Here is a 14,400-nt window from a genome sequence, read left to right on the forward strand (position 1 = left end):
GGTTGTGATAAATATTGAACAAAATAATCCATGTAGGTATGAAAGCCAGTGCCTGAAATACAGCAAGAGCCTTTTAAATGCAGCCATTATTGTTATTATGGTTATTCTTATTGTCTTTTTTCACAGAATACCTTCAGGATGTTTCTTTTTCATAGGTTCCCATACAGGATCTCTGAGGACCTGTTGGATCAGCAGCTCTTTTGTAAGGTTGATATTGTGAAAATTTTCTAATCACAGCCCAGCTACCTTATCTGAAGGTTTCTTACAGTCAGATTATGAGTCTTGGTTGAATGCATCTTCTGGAATCATGGTAATACTCTGAGTATTCTTGGAAAATAGTGATTTCAAAATACAGTGTGTCTTGTTGAGACTAGGAATTTGGAAAATTCCAGTCTGTGAAGTGAAGGGAGAGGAGATACTTCCTTAGCAGGAGGCAGAGAATGTACCAGGTACAGGGCAGTTAAAGAAATGTTTGTTTGATTTTTTTGCCAGTGGTTATATCTGTGGTTTCATTAGTTAAATGCCTTATGTGGTACATTCTTCCCAATAAGTATTTTTAAAAGCCTCTGAAAGGAAGGAGCTCTTGCTACCACCATCCTCTCAGTCAAGTGGGAATCATCTGGTGAGCACAGCAGATGCCAATCAGTTCATAAAAAGCTCAATCTTCAAGTTTGCAGAATTAATTCTAAAAATGAGAAGAGTATTGGACATAGAATTTGACATATATGTTGCATGCAGAAGCTGATATTTTAGCTTTATAGTTTACAGGTCCCTCAGAATGTTTTATACTTTTTTATCATAAGTGGGAAGCTGTCACTTTAATCTTTGAGTAGGACTAAGGTATGAAAAGAGCAATGATGGTGTGCTCAGTGGCTAAACTACTAAACACGAGAATGTTTTCAGCTCAATCTACCTGAGCTACATGGAGATTTGATAACTAAATATAAAGTGAATGGAGATAAATTCCTTACGTACCTTCTGCAGATGATGCCTTCTAGTTAGCAAGTGGCAGATCCAGGACTATTGGGCTAGGAAACCACTTGGGCTGGAGTACGAGGGTACTTTCAAGGATAGAGAAATTAAGAGGCAGAGAGGGAATCTCTGAGACTAGGAAAGATTAAGTGTAGCTGGGCCTAGATGATCTGAGTTCCAAATGTAGTTGTTGATGTTAAATTATACACAGTAGCAATGGAATTGTCAGTCAGTGTGTCTAGCTGGTCAGACAGATCATGAGTTTAACCACTGATGCTATGGGAAATCAGAAAACTCTGGGATGGCTGTGAGAATATGTGTGTATAGATGTCTGTAGAGTGAGTGAAAAATAAATGAAACCACCTAAATATTTACCCCAGGGGAGTAGGTGCATATAGGATACTATTGAACAGCATTAAAATGATGAGTTAAACCATATTTTCTGTGAAATTCAAAGGATGTTCATGATATAATAGAAATAAAAATATCAAATGGTAGAGCACTGTGAATACAACGTAATTTTTCAAAAGCTACAATGAGCAATAAGATGAAATAAAAGTCATCTAGATTAAAAAGCAAGAGGTAAAACTATCTCAGTTGCAGATGATAAAATGTATATATAGAAATACAAAACAATTCACTAAAAATGAGTTTAGCAACTACTAAACCACTAATACTAAATGAGTTTAGCACATTGGTAGGCTACAAGATCAAAATACAAAAATTGAGTGTGCTTCTATAGAGTATCAATGCATTAATACAAATGTTATTAAAAAATACAACTTACAACAACATTAAAAAGAATGAAGTCGGAGCCAAATTGAGGGCCCAGCAATACTCTTCACTTCTATGGTTAATTGGTTTTAGAAAACAGTACAAATATAATTCAGCAGGGGGAAGAAATTATCCTTTCATCAAGTAGTGCTGAGACAACAGGCTATCCATAAGCAAAAGAATAAAGCTGGATCCCTACTTCATACTACATATAAAAATAACCTCAAAGTCTATCAAAGACCTAAATGTGAGACTTAACATTAGAAAACTCTTAGAAGAAAACAGAAGCATAAATCTTCATGACTCTGGATTAGGTAAAAATACCTGATCTTAAATGATACCAAAGGCACAAGCAAAAAGAGGAAATAAAAGATAAATCGAACATCATCAAAATTAAAAATGTGTGAGTCTAAGGACACCACCAAGAAAGTGAAAAGAAACTCATTGAATGGGAGAAAATTTTTGCAAATCTTATATCTGGCAAGGAAAGGACTTGTATCTAGAATATATAAAGAATGGTTGTAACTCAATATAATAATATTGGTAATAATAAGATAATAATAGACAATAAATAATAAAATAATAATAATAAGACAAATAATATACAAAAGACCCATAAGCACATAGAAACATGTTCAACACCATTAAACCATCAGGGAAATGCACATCAACCCAAAAATGAGATACTATTTCCCACCCACTAGAAAGGCTATAATTAAAAAGATAATAATCAGTGTTGATGAGAATGTGGAGATACTAGAACACTCACACTTTGCTGGTGGGGATTTAAGAGACATAGCCCCTTTAGAAAGCAGGCTAGCAGTAGCTCAAATTGTTGAACATTATTACATGACGCAGCAATCCCCTCCTATGTATACAGTATACCCAAGAGAAATGAAAACATAAGTTCACATAAAAACTCATATGCCATGTTTATAGCAGCATTATTAATCATAATCCAAATGAGAAGGACCAAAATATCACCAACTAATAAATAAACAAATTGTGATATATCCATACAATGGAATATAATTAAGCAATGAAAAAGATGTGAAGTACTGATACAAGCTACCACGCACACAAACTTTGACAACGTTCTGGTAAGTAAAAGAAGACAGACACAAAAGGCCACATGTTGTATAATTTCATTACATAAAATGTTCAGAATAGGTCAATCTGTAGAGCTAAAACATAGGTTGGTAGTTTCTTAGGGCTGGGGCTTGGATTTGGATTTTTCTGCAGGGCTGGAAGGAGATAAAAGGATCTGTAATTGATTGTGGTAATGGAGGCACAACTGTGAATATTCTAAAAACCACTGAATTGTATATTTTGAATGTGTGGATTTTACACTATTTGAATTACATCTCAAGTTGTCCTGAAAATGATTAAATTACATATAAAATTTACAGTCATTACAGCTCAACATAAGCTACCAGATAAAAGCACTCACTATGGTTTGTGTGCAAGTGAAGAAAGTAGACATGCAGAGAGTAGGCTGATACAATAGTAATCACCTTAGTTAAGTGGGTTTGGATTTAGTGACAGGAGAGATTTAAAAGTATATTTATGCATATTTTGATTGTTTGATTTCCTATTGTGAGCAAGAATTATTTTTACACTAAAATTTTAAAAATAGAAAGTTACAACTCTTGAAAACTCTGCAGTCAACTAAACATAGTAACAAATGATAATGAACTGTCTGGAATGTCTTCCTAGAGAACTGGCTGAAGCACATGCATGAAAAGGAAGGCAATGGCTGAGGAATCAAGGCAGAACTACAGTGGTAGAAGAGAAGAAAAATGTAAACATGGAGATATAAGACAAGAAGACGACTGATGAAGGAAGTGGACACGAATACTGCGAAAACCTCTTGGGGAGTCAGAATTTACAGCCATTGCACATTGAAGAATCAGTACAATTTGGAGACTTTGAGACAACAGACAGAAAATTTTTGAGCTGCTCTGGGCGTTAGTGAGCTGTTTTCAGAAAAACAGACTCACTCTGGTATTTCAGGAATAAACAGAAATAAGAGCACACACTAATGTTTGGAAACCACGGGTAGCAAATATTGGTGAAGTCATGTGACAGGCAGAATAATGGTCTCCTAAATATGTCTGTGCCCTAATCCCTGGAACTTATAAAAATGTCTCCTAATAGGGCAAAAGGAACTTTTCAGATGTGATTAAGCTGAGGCTCTTGAGATGGGAAGATTATCCTGGATTATCTGGGCAGGTTGAATGTAATCACAATAGTCCTTATAAGTGAAAGGAGTAGAGAGCAGCATCAGAGTTAGAGCTGTGACAACAGAATCAGAGGTCAAAGTGATGTGACTGCTGACTTGGAAGATGGAGGAAGAGACCACAAGCTAAAGAATGCAGTTAACCCCAAGAAGCTGGAAAAGGCAAGGAAACAGATTTTCCTTTACAGCCTCAGAAGAAATGCAGCTCTGACGACATGTTAATTTTAGCCCGTAGTGACCCATTTTTGACTTCTTACCTCCAGAACTATAAGAGAATACATCTGCGTTGTTTTAAGCCACATAGTTGTGGTAGTTTGTTATAGCGGCAGCAGGATACTATAATAATACCAGTCACCATTGGAGCTCCTGGAAGCTGCAGTAGGGAGGTCAGGGAAGCAGATACTGAAGACTTCAGCTTGAAGCATGGATGGGAGGTTCTCAGAATCCTGCTGTGAGATTGCTATATTCTGCAGAACCTATGAGAAAGCTCTTATCAGTCATCTTAGTCCGCACAAACAAAGCAGGTGGGTCTCTAGCCTAGCGGGGAAGCCACTGAGAACCTGACATCTGCCTGCTCCTCTACCTGCAGCCACCACTGATGGGTACAGGCCTGTCCCGCCATCTCTCCTGGGCCCCATTTCTTATGCAAATCTCTCCCACTGGAAAATGTAAACTGGAACTATACAGGGAAGGGGATCCTGGGAGATATAGTAACTGACTTCTCTGCAGAGAAGATGCTAGAGGGGAGATGAGGTGATACTGGGTTTTTAACAATGCAACACATGAGTTACTAACAGTGAATGAAGGGGGACTGGCTGACCTCAGTTTGACAAGCAAATGTGCCATAAGATGATGCAAACCATTGGCATATCTATGAGATTTAGTAATTTTAGCAAGTTATTTATTGGAGCTAGGATGTATAAAAAACTATGAAAAGTGCAGGTTTAAAAAATGTCCAAAAAATTTAATGGACTATACAAATGAAATAAATTCTTTTATTTTAATTATACTTTTAAGTTCTGGGATACATGTGCAGAATGTACAGGTTCATTATATAGGTACACATGTGCCATGGTGGTTTGCTGCATCCATCAACCGGTCATCTAGGTTTAAAGCCCCGCATGCATTAGGTATTTCTCCTAATGCTATCCCTCCGCTTGCCCCCATCCCCCGACAGACCCCGGTATGTGATGTTTCCCTCCGTGTGTCCACATGTTCTCATTGTTCAACTCCTGCTTATAAGTGAGAATATGCGGTGTTTGGTTTTCTGTTTCCGTGTTAGTTTGCTGAGAATGATTGTTTCCAGCTTCATCCATGTCTCTGCAAAGGACATGAACTCATTCTTTTTGATGGCTGCATAACATTCCATGGTGTATATGTGCCACATTTTCTTTATCCAGTCTATCATTGATGGGCATTTGGATTGGTTCCAAGTCTTTGCTATTGTAAATAGTGCTGCAGTGAACACATGTGTGCATGTGTCTTTATAGTAGAATGATTTATAATCCTTTGGGTATATACCCAGTAATGGGATAAATAAATTCTTAACTATGCTGCTATTTTATTTATTTAAAAATCTGAGTTCATGGTCTGAGTAATTTACCTCAGTATGACTCAAGAAGGGCACTGGAAGTCCACTGATCTGGCCAGAACAGAACCACATATATGAATGGAAAAAGTGGTCTTGTGTCCGCCAATCCCGGGGGCTCACAGGATGCTGTCTAGAATAGGCTGGCTACAGCAACTCCTAGTTAAGCCAGAAGTTTGAAATGAGTTCAATTTTGGGGGATTAAATTCTAATGAGAGGCAGAAAACAGGAAAGTTTATGCTTTTCCGTGATAATCAATTGGCCCCATAAACATTTTCTTGTATATGTTTTTGTAATTTCAAAGAAACTCAAGTGTTTTATCAGTAATTTCTTAGAGGTGTACACAGAGAGAGAGGAGTTTAACTGTGAAGCTAAGTTTTGTAAAGCACAGGGATGGCTAAGAATGGGAAGGAACTGATCCCAGAAACCCACAGAGTTAACCAGTAACCCTCAGCCCAAGTACGTGATGGCCACTGTTGAGCTTCAAAGGAAAAGTGGCCATCTGAGGAGCAAACAGAATTGCGTGAAGAATAAGAGTGCAGATGGTGTCCCAAATACAGTGCTGAGATTCATGTAGACGCACAGGAGGAAGTAACTGTGTAAGTATCCAGAGTCCTGTGAAGCAGGGATTTCAATCCTCAAAGCCACCCTCTCCCATCTGCTAACAAGGATCAAGGCTTTTGTGGATGTAACTGGCTGTGGTTGATGGGAGCCCCTGTGATCCCTATGGGGTTACACATAGCTTCAGAGAGGGGAATGAACACACACACAGTGAAGGGAAACCATCTGGGCCTTTACTGAAACCACTGGCTGACCCCTGGGTTAAAGTATGTATGTTCTGAGTACTGATGTTAATTACATAAAGACATTGCTCAGACCCCATGTCACCTCGCACTGCTGGACCTTTGCCTTGACCTCGACTCTCACCAGCAACCTTATGGGTAGTTTCTATGACCAGCTGACTTAAGAGGAAAATTCTGAGCTTCTTCATAAACATGCCAGCTTAGTGTGTTGGTGTGAGGCAGCAGTAGAGTGGGTCTGCAGTGTGGGCAACTCAGGAATGAGCAGAGACAGCATTGAAGAGAGTCCTGCCAATAGGCAGGTGGGGCTCCGATTCGCCCACTTTGTGTAGACAGAAGTGGCCTGAGGTGAGAATATGCACAGACTCATAGGCAATGGCAAATGGGTTAAACAGCGGGTCCGGGGCCTGGAAGGAGCAAGATTGGAAGATCAGGAAAAGGAATATCTGGAAAGAGGCATACAGTAGATACAAAGTGCTTGGATCTTTTGTATCAGATGTTAATACTCAGCAAAAATTACCCTCTATACAAGTAGTCTAAACAACCATGTGTACAGGATGAATCATTTGGTACACATCAGCCAGCCTCTGTCCTTATCATCCCAGTGCTCATGAAACAGCCTCTTGAAAGCAGTATCTATGGTGGCAGAGATGCACTGTGGGTGGGTCCCAAGGCTTGGGCTCCCTTCAGCATGACTGACATGGTTATTGTCACAACCTACCTTCCAGCGATAAATAAACTCCAACAGATTACCTTCGCTTATGGAGGCCAATGAGCAATTTGATGGCAAATTGATTCTATTCTTACTTTTTCACAATGAAAAAGGCAGGGGTTCTGTCAGATTTAGGTTGCCTTGTATTAGCGGTATGAGTTTGTTCTTTCTTCCCACAGTGCCACACTCAGAAACATTATCTAAGGGCTCACATATGTATGATCTCCTAATAGGGGACCCATATAACATTGCCCCAGACTAAGGGACCTACTTTACAGCAAAGGCTGTCTGGTAGTGGGCATACGACCACGAGATCTCCTGGTTCTACTCCATACTGCATCACACACTCTGCCAGTGGATAGAGCAGTGGAATGGTCTCTTGAGGGTGCAGCTGGGTTTTATCTTGAAGATCACATCCTATCAGGATGGGTAATGTCCTTCAGGATGAAGCATACACTAAGGTTACGCCAGCAGCTGTTATATGGTGCCAAGTATCCAACAGGCAGAGTAAGTAAGTCTCTAACCACCAGTGGTGGAAGAAGGAATGATTATACTCACCAGCACTTCCGGTAACCCACATGGGGTGTTGGTGCTTCCCATCCCCTCAACGTACTCAGCTGGTCTAGGAGTTTGAGATCCCAGAGAAGGAAGTTCCTACCATGGAATAGAGTACAAGTTACATTACGTTTAGGGGTATGTTTGTAACCTGTTCAATTTGGATTCCTCATGCTAGGAGGCTGTTGGGAAAAGGAGGGATTACTGTATAAGCAGGGATAATTGATCCTGATTATTATGAGGAGCAGAACTTTAATTTCTGTCTTAATTTCTTGCTGAAACTGGTAACAGTGGTTGTGTCCAGGCAAGGAATTTGGAAGAATTGTGGATGGAGTGGAGGAGGAAATTTGCTTTGCACACTATACACATTTTTATTATTATAATCTTTTAAATCTTGTTCTTGTATTAGACATTCAAAATAAATTTTGAATTACAAATCAACCCCACATTTATTAAAATTTATTCAATAGTTTTTGGGGGACAGGTAGTTTTTGGTTATGTGTGTGAGTTCTTTAGTAGTGAATTCTGAGATTTTGGTGCACCGTCACCTGAGCAGTGTACTCTGTATCCAGTGTTGCCTTTTATCCCTCACCCTATTCCCAACCTCCACCAACAAGCCCCTAGAGTCCATTCTGTCATTTTGTATGTTTTTGTGTCCTCATAGCTTAGCTCTCATTTATAAGTAAGAACATTCAGTATTTGGTTTTTCCATTCCTGAGTTACTTCACTTAGAATAATGGCCTCCAGCTCCATCCAAGTTGCTGTATAAGACATTATTTCATTCCTTTTTATGGCTGAGTAGTATTCCATGGTGTATATACACCACACTTTCTTTAGCCACTGGTTAGTCAGTGGGCACTTAGGTTGGTTCCATATCCTTGCAATTGTGAATTGTGTTCCTATAAATGTGTGTGTACATGTGTCTTTTTCATATAATGACTTATTTTCCTTTGGGTAGATACCCAGTAGTGGGATTGCTGGATCAAATGGTAGATCTAGTTTTAGTTCTTTAAGGAATCTCCATACTGTTTTCCATAGTGCTAGTACTAATTTACGTTCTCACCACTAGCAGTGTAAAAGTGTTCTCTCTTCACCACATCCATGCCAACATCTATTGTTTTTTGACTTTTTAATTAATGCCATTTTTTTCTTTCTTTTCTTTTTTTTTTTTTTTTTTTTTTTTTTTTGAGACAGACTCTTGCTATGTCTCCCAGGCTGGAGTGCAGTGGCACAATCTCAGCTCACTGTAACCTCTACCTCCCAGGTTCAAGCAATTCTCTTGCCTCAGCTTCCCAAGTAGCTAGGACTACAGGCACGTGCCACCACACCCAGATAATTTTTTGTATTTTTGGTAGTGACAGGGTTTCACCGTGTTAGCCAGGATGGTCTCGATCTTCTGACCTTGTGATCTGCCTGCCTTGGTTTCCCAAAATGCTGGATTACAGGCTTGAGCCACTGCGCCCAGCCAAATTAATGCCATTCTTGCATGTACAAGGTGGTACCTCATGGTGAACCCCACATTTATTTAGCAAACATTTATTAGGCAGTTACTATGTGTCAGGCTCTCCTAGGCCTCAGTGAGTCAAACATCAAAGATTCCACAAGGGGACTAAAAAAACAGGTAAATGCAAGCTACTATAATTAGTGCAGGAAAACTGCTTCCAAGAGGATGCAATGTCTCAACAGAGAACTGGATGTGGAACACAGTTAATCCAGGTGAATGGCAGGAGAAATCTTTTAGGGAATCAGTATCACAAACAAAGGCTCAGAAGAAAGAGCACACAGGGAGTCTGGGGGAACTGCCAGCAGTTCAGGGTGGAGATTAGAGAGAAAGGAGCACAGGGGCAAAAAGCAAGCTTGGAGCAGTGAGCAGGTTCAATGACTAAGGCTTGTGGGGTTGGGGAGAACCTTGGCTTTTATCCGAGGACAATGTGCAGCACTGGCAGCACTGAAGTCAGGAAGAACCTTGATCAGATCTGCATTCCAGAAGAATCACTCTGGTTTAAGTGTGAAGAATGAACTGAGAGATGCTAGACTGGATACATGAAGAAGAAGAAGTTCAGGGAAACCCTGGCGGGAACTGTAAGGAGAATATTAGGATGGAGGAAAGGTAGAAAGGACCCTGAGAGATCTGAGTGATCAAGACCCAGTGTTTCACACATGGAAAATGAGGTGGAAAAGGAGAAAGGTCCCCATATGAACAGCACTCCATCTGGAAAAATGACTTAAAACAAGGGAATTTGGCCAATGACATAAGAGGTGCTTGGGCTCACATGGTATTGAGTGATCAGGGAGGAGTTTAGTTGAGTTCACCTCTACAGACAGGTATTGAGTGCCAGGTATGCTGTCATCAGGGTCACAAGGAAATCAAAGGTATATGCCTTATATCTTTGTGACTTACACGTCTGATCCTGCTTAAGAACTATGCCAATCCCCGACTTTCCAGGACCCCCAGTAATTTTGTGTTGTGCCCATGTGGGAAGTGAGCTGAGGCTTGGCAAGAGGATCTTACCCATATGGTCCAAAAAATAGTAGAAAGGTTTCTTTAGAAGACACAAATTCTCTAATTAAATGGACTAATTTATCCATACAAGAGAAATAAAATCACTAAAAAATAAACTGAGTGAAGGCAAAGAAACCAACAAAGTGTAATTACCAGAAGTTTGTGGGATTCTGCATGAAAACAAGCTTGAAGAAATAGTGAAAGAAGATTTGCCTAACAGTATGACACTCGAATGAAAAAAAAACAAAAACAGATAGGTTTAGTGGTGTTGCTTCTTTACAGATGCAGGAGGTTTGAAAAGTAATAGAGAAAAACGCCATCTTAGCTTTCACACAGAATGCAAGACCAGCCTTTCCAGTGGGCATCTCTTGATTTTTGTTTCCAGGGCTTTGATTTCATAAACACAGCTCAGCTCTGCAGATCATCTGGCCCAATCCAGGACCCAGGTTTGTAATGATCTTGTTCAGTCATAGTCCAGCCTGTGCATAGAGACCCTAAGATGAAGCCCGGTGATCCTGTCTCTTGGCATCTCATCCCGCTGAGAACCGGTGGGACCTAAACGTGCTTCTAACCAATAGAAAGTGGCAAAAATGATGTCACTTCTGCGATGAGGTCATATGACAGCCCCACTTCTGTATTACTCGATGACTCTGTCTTCTGCCTTGTTTCCAAGTTTTGATGAAGCAGAAAGGCCTGTGTGGCAAGGAACTGAAGTCAGCCTCTGGCCACCAGCCAGTAAGGAACTGAGGCTGTCAGTCTAACAGACATGGAGGAATGAATCCTGCCAACAATTGCTTGAGCTTGGAAGTGGATCCTTCCCCAGTTCAGCCTCCAGATAAAACCCAGCCATGGCACTCTGATGAAAATCATGTGAGAAAGCTGCATAGCTGTGTCTGAATTTCTGACCCGTAGAAATGTGGGATAATACATGTGTGTTGTTGTAAGCTGCTAAGTTTGTGGCAATTCCTTACATAGGAATAGATAGCTGAAAACACCTCCCACAGCTTTCACTGAATTAAGTGACCCTTGGGGACAGTTAGAACTTCTCTCATCCCCTTCCCTATGGCAGCCCTTATCTCTCTCATAGGTTGACATCCCACTTTCTCTTTACCAGTGTAAATGTCAAGTTCTCTTACTATCTCCGTCGCTCTCCTCTCACACCATCCAGGAGGCCCCACTAGGGAGTGGCAGGCAGAGAAGAGGAAGTGCCGGTGGGCTGGGGTGTGGGTAGACTCCTCCTCATGGTTCAACCTTGAGTGCAGGTATTACCAATTGGAAGAAGAGAGGTCAGGAACCAGTAGGGATTGGAAGGAGATGAGTGAATATCCCACTGCTCTCAGGCCCATGCAGGCTGTGAAATAAAACAGTGATGAATAGACTCTGCATGGCCCTTGCTGGTCTTTACCCTTCAGCATTCTAGACAGTGCACCTCATATGCCATGATGCAAACACCACTGACTCCCTCCAGGGCAGATATAAATCTCCCTTCCCCGCATCCAGCAAGCACACTCCATCAGCCTATGGGTCACTTCAACCCCATGACTCCCTAGTCAGGACTGTGGCAAATGCAATAGACTTCGGTCCAGTCTCTGTGCCTGGAGAAGAAAGGGAAGCTGGTCAGAGCCCACAGGAGGAGGTGACCCACAGGGAGCCAATAGATGGGTGTGAGGGTGAGTATGACAGAGCAGTTACTTGGGCTCAGCAGTCAGACTGTCTCCTTAGAGTCATGAGTCAGTCCATTGACAGTTACTAAACTTCCTAGTGACCTCAGTTTCCTTGTCTGTAAAATGGGGCTGATAGCTGTCTGTAAGTCATAGGGCTCTTGTGAGGTTTAAATGATTTAATTCATGTAAATCCCTTAGGAACGTGACTGACACTTTTTTTAAGGTACAATTCTGTAAAAGAGTGGGACCCATCCATTTAGGTCCTGTTTCCTTATTCCAGGTGTCATGAAACCAGCTATCCCCAACGCTTATCCTGACCCCCGTTCTATGCCTGCAGGTGGAGCGCTGTTCTGTGTCTTACAACCTATGGTGTGGCGGGCAACCCGGAAAAGCCCAGGGTGGTGCCAAGTATGAGGAAGTCACAGAGTAACACACACACATACACACATACATACCCATACCTGCTTATATACATAAATATGTACAGATACATACATATACGCACTTATAAACATGCACATACACACAGATGCCCATACCTGTTTATACATCCACATGTGCACAGACAGACACACGCACATCACACACTCCCAATTCCTTGATTCAGTTTGGGGCCTGGGTAATACCAATTCAATCTCTTTTAAGAAATTTAAGAATCTGAAAGAGAAAGACCTGAGAATTTTTGTCCGACAATAGGCAGACCCACTTCCTAGGCACCGTGGGACTTTCTGAGCCCCATGTGGCCCTGCTCCTGGAAGCTCCTGGTGGAGCGGGAAAATCTGACTTTAGATCAAGGTTCTGGAGTCCAGAGGCAGCCCTAGGAACTGGCCTTCCCTGGGTACCAGGCCTCCGCGAGTCCAGCAGGTCCCCTTCCTCCTATCTCACCTATGAGGTCTCAGCCTGCCTTCCACAGCCAGGGGCCCCTCCCAGGCTTTGCTGCACAGCGGGAATCTCCACGGGGCTCTAGAAGGAACAGGAACAGAGTTTAACTCAACCCCCTCGGGTGAGGCACCCTCAGGTCCATTTTTTTGGTTCTAACATTGGTGATATCACTTTCCAGTCTTAAAATGTCTGTTTCGGCCGGGCGCGGTGGCTCATGCCTGTAATCCCAGCACTCTGGGAGGCCGAGGCGGGTGGATCATGAGGTCAGCAGATCGAGACCATCCTGGCTAACACAGTGAAACCCCGTCTCTACTAAAAATACAAAAAATTAGTCGGGCGTAATGGCGGGCGCCTGTAGTCCCAGCTACTCAGGAGGCTGAGGCAGGAGAACAGCGTGAACCTGGGAGGCGGAGCTTGCAGTGAGCTGAGATGGCGTCACTGCACTCCAGCCTGGGCGACAGAGAGAGACTCCGTCTCAAAAAAACGAAAAAAAAAAAGTCTGTTTCTTTTCTGATTTGCAAAAAGGTTTATAACTTTTGATACTCACATCTGCTACTTTCTATTAGAACCTAGCAGTCCTTCGTGGTACTTTCATCCACTGTGTCTCTGCTGATTCCGTTTCCTGGTGTTTTATCTTCTGGTTGGGTTAAAGATTATATGTAATTGTTGGGCACAGAGGACCAGGAAAGAAAAAGATTCCCGGTGAAGCTGGACCCAAGTACATCATTGTCGACAAGGGTAACTACTGTCCTTTCCTATTTACCTCCCTGCACTCCTTCTTCTCTGTCCTCCCTCCCCACCCATCCATGGGAGAGCCTCAGGAGCCTGGACCAGAATCCCCAACCCCGCAGTAGAAATGCGGAGGAGGAGGAGGAAGAGCAGGAAGAGGAGGAAGAGGAGGAAGAGGAGGAGGAGACTGTTCGGTCTCCTCTTTCCTCAAGTATGGATGCCTCCAAGGAACATAATTCCAGCTCCGAGAGGTCCTGACGTGGGGCCCGGAGGACCCCAGTACCTGCCAGCAGCATCATCTCCTTGCCATGCTCCAGGTGTCTGAGCAGCCATCTAGTGCAGTGACCCATCGGGGTTTCCCTTGTGGCCTCCGCGGTCCAGAACCTCTCCCAAGTGCGCTGGATCCTCCAAGCTGCTCTTTGAGCCGCTGTCCAGGTCTGCAGGTTCTCGTTCAGGGACATGAAATCTCCTTGTCGTAGGCGGACTTAAAGTGTCCTTCGAGGAAGCTCCTGTGCGGAGCCACCACCCAGCCAGGCAGCAGCATCTGCAGGTGCGGTGCCCTGGACCTGCCCCAGGGCGAGCCGGAGGCGGGGCCAGGGCGGGGAGGGAGGTCGCCCCGCCCACCCCAGCTCCTTCCTCCCTCTGTCATTGGTCACAGAACAAGTCGGTCATGATCCAGATTGAAGGAGAAACCTGGAGCAAAATGTCCCCAGCGCTTCCCCGCCTGGGAGGGATCAGCTGAGGCCCCGCCCCCCATCCCTGGGAGACCCGGGCCCATCACTCTGGGGTCGGGGCGGGGGACACCTGTGCCCGGAGTCTGAGGTCACTCACCGGCTGACCCTGGTGGTGGTGCCGGCCCAGGAACCTCAGGCCCCTCAGGCCCCTCAGTAACACATTCCCTGCGGTCTTCGAGAACTTTCCTCAGGGCGCCCACAGCCCTGTCCCATCTTCTCCACCCGCGGCCCCCGCGGCTTCACTCTCT

General features: G+C 43.1%; 1 long non-coding RNA gene across 1 annotated transcript; it reads right to left on the reverse strand.

The window, feature by feature from the left end:
• Nucleotides 1-10,311: 10,311 nt before the first annotated feature.
• On the reverse strand, nucleotides 10,312-14,007 carry LOC129060197 (uncharacterized). The gene is made up of 5 exons (XR_008526726.2): nucleotides 13,702-14,007; nucleotides 13,237-13,326; nucleotides 12,693-12,770; nucleotides 11,280-11,494; nucleotides 10,312-10,836 (listed from the first exon to the last, which is right to left on the reverse strand). It is a non-coding gene; the product is annotated as an uncharacterized LOC129060197 (long non-coding RNA).
• Between the last annotated feature and the right edge of the window lie 393 nt (nucleotides 14,008-14,400).

The sequence above is a fragment of the Pongo abelii genome, chromosome 5 (genome assembly GCF_028885655.2).
Source record: "Pongo abelii isolate AG06213 chromosome 5, NHGRI_mPonAbe1-v2.0_pri, whole genome shotgun sequence".
Classification (NCBI taxonomy): Eukaryota; Metazoa; Chordata; class Mammalia; order Primates; family Hominidae; genus Pongo; species Pongo abelii.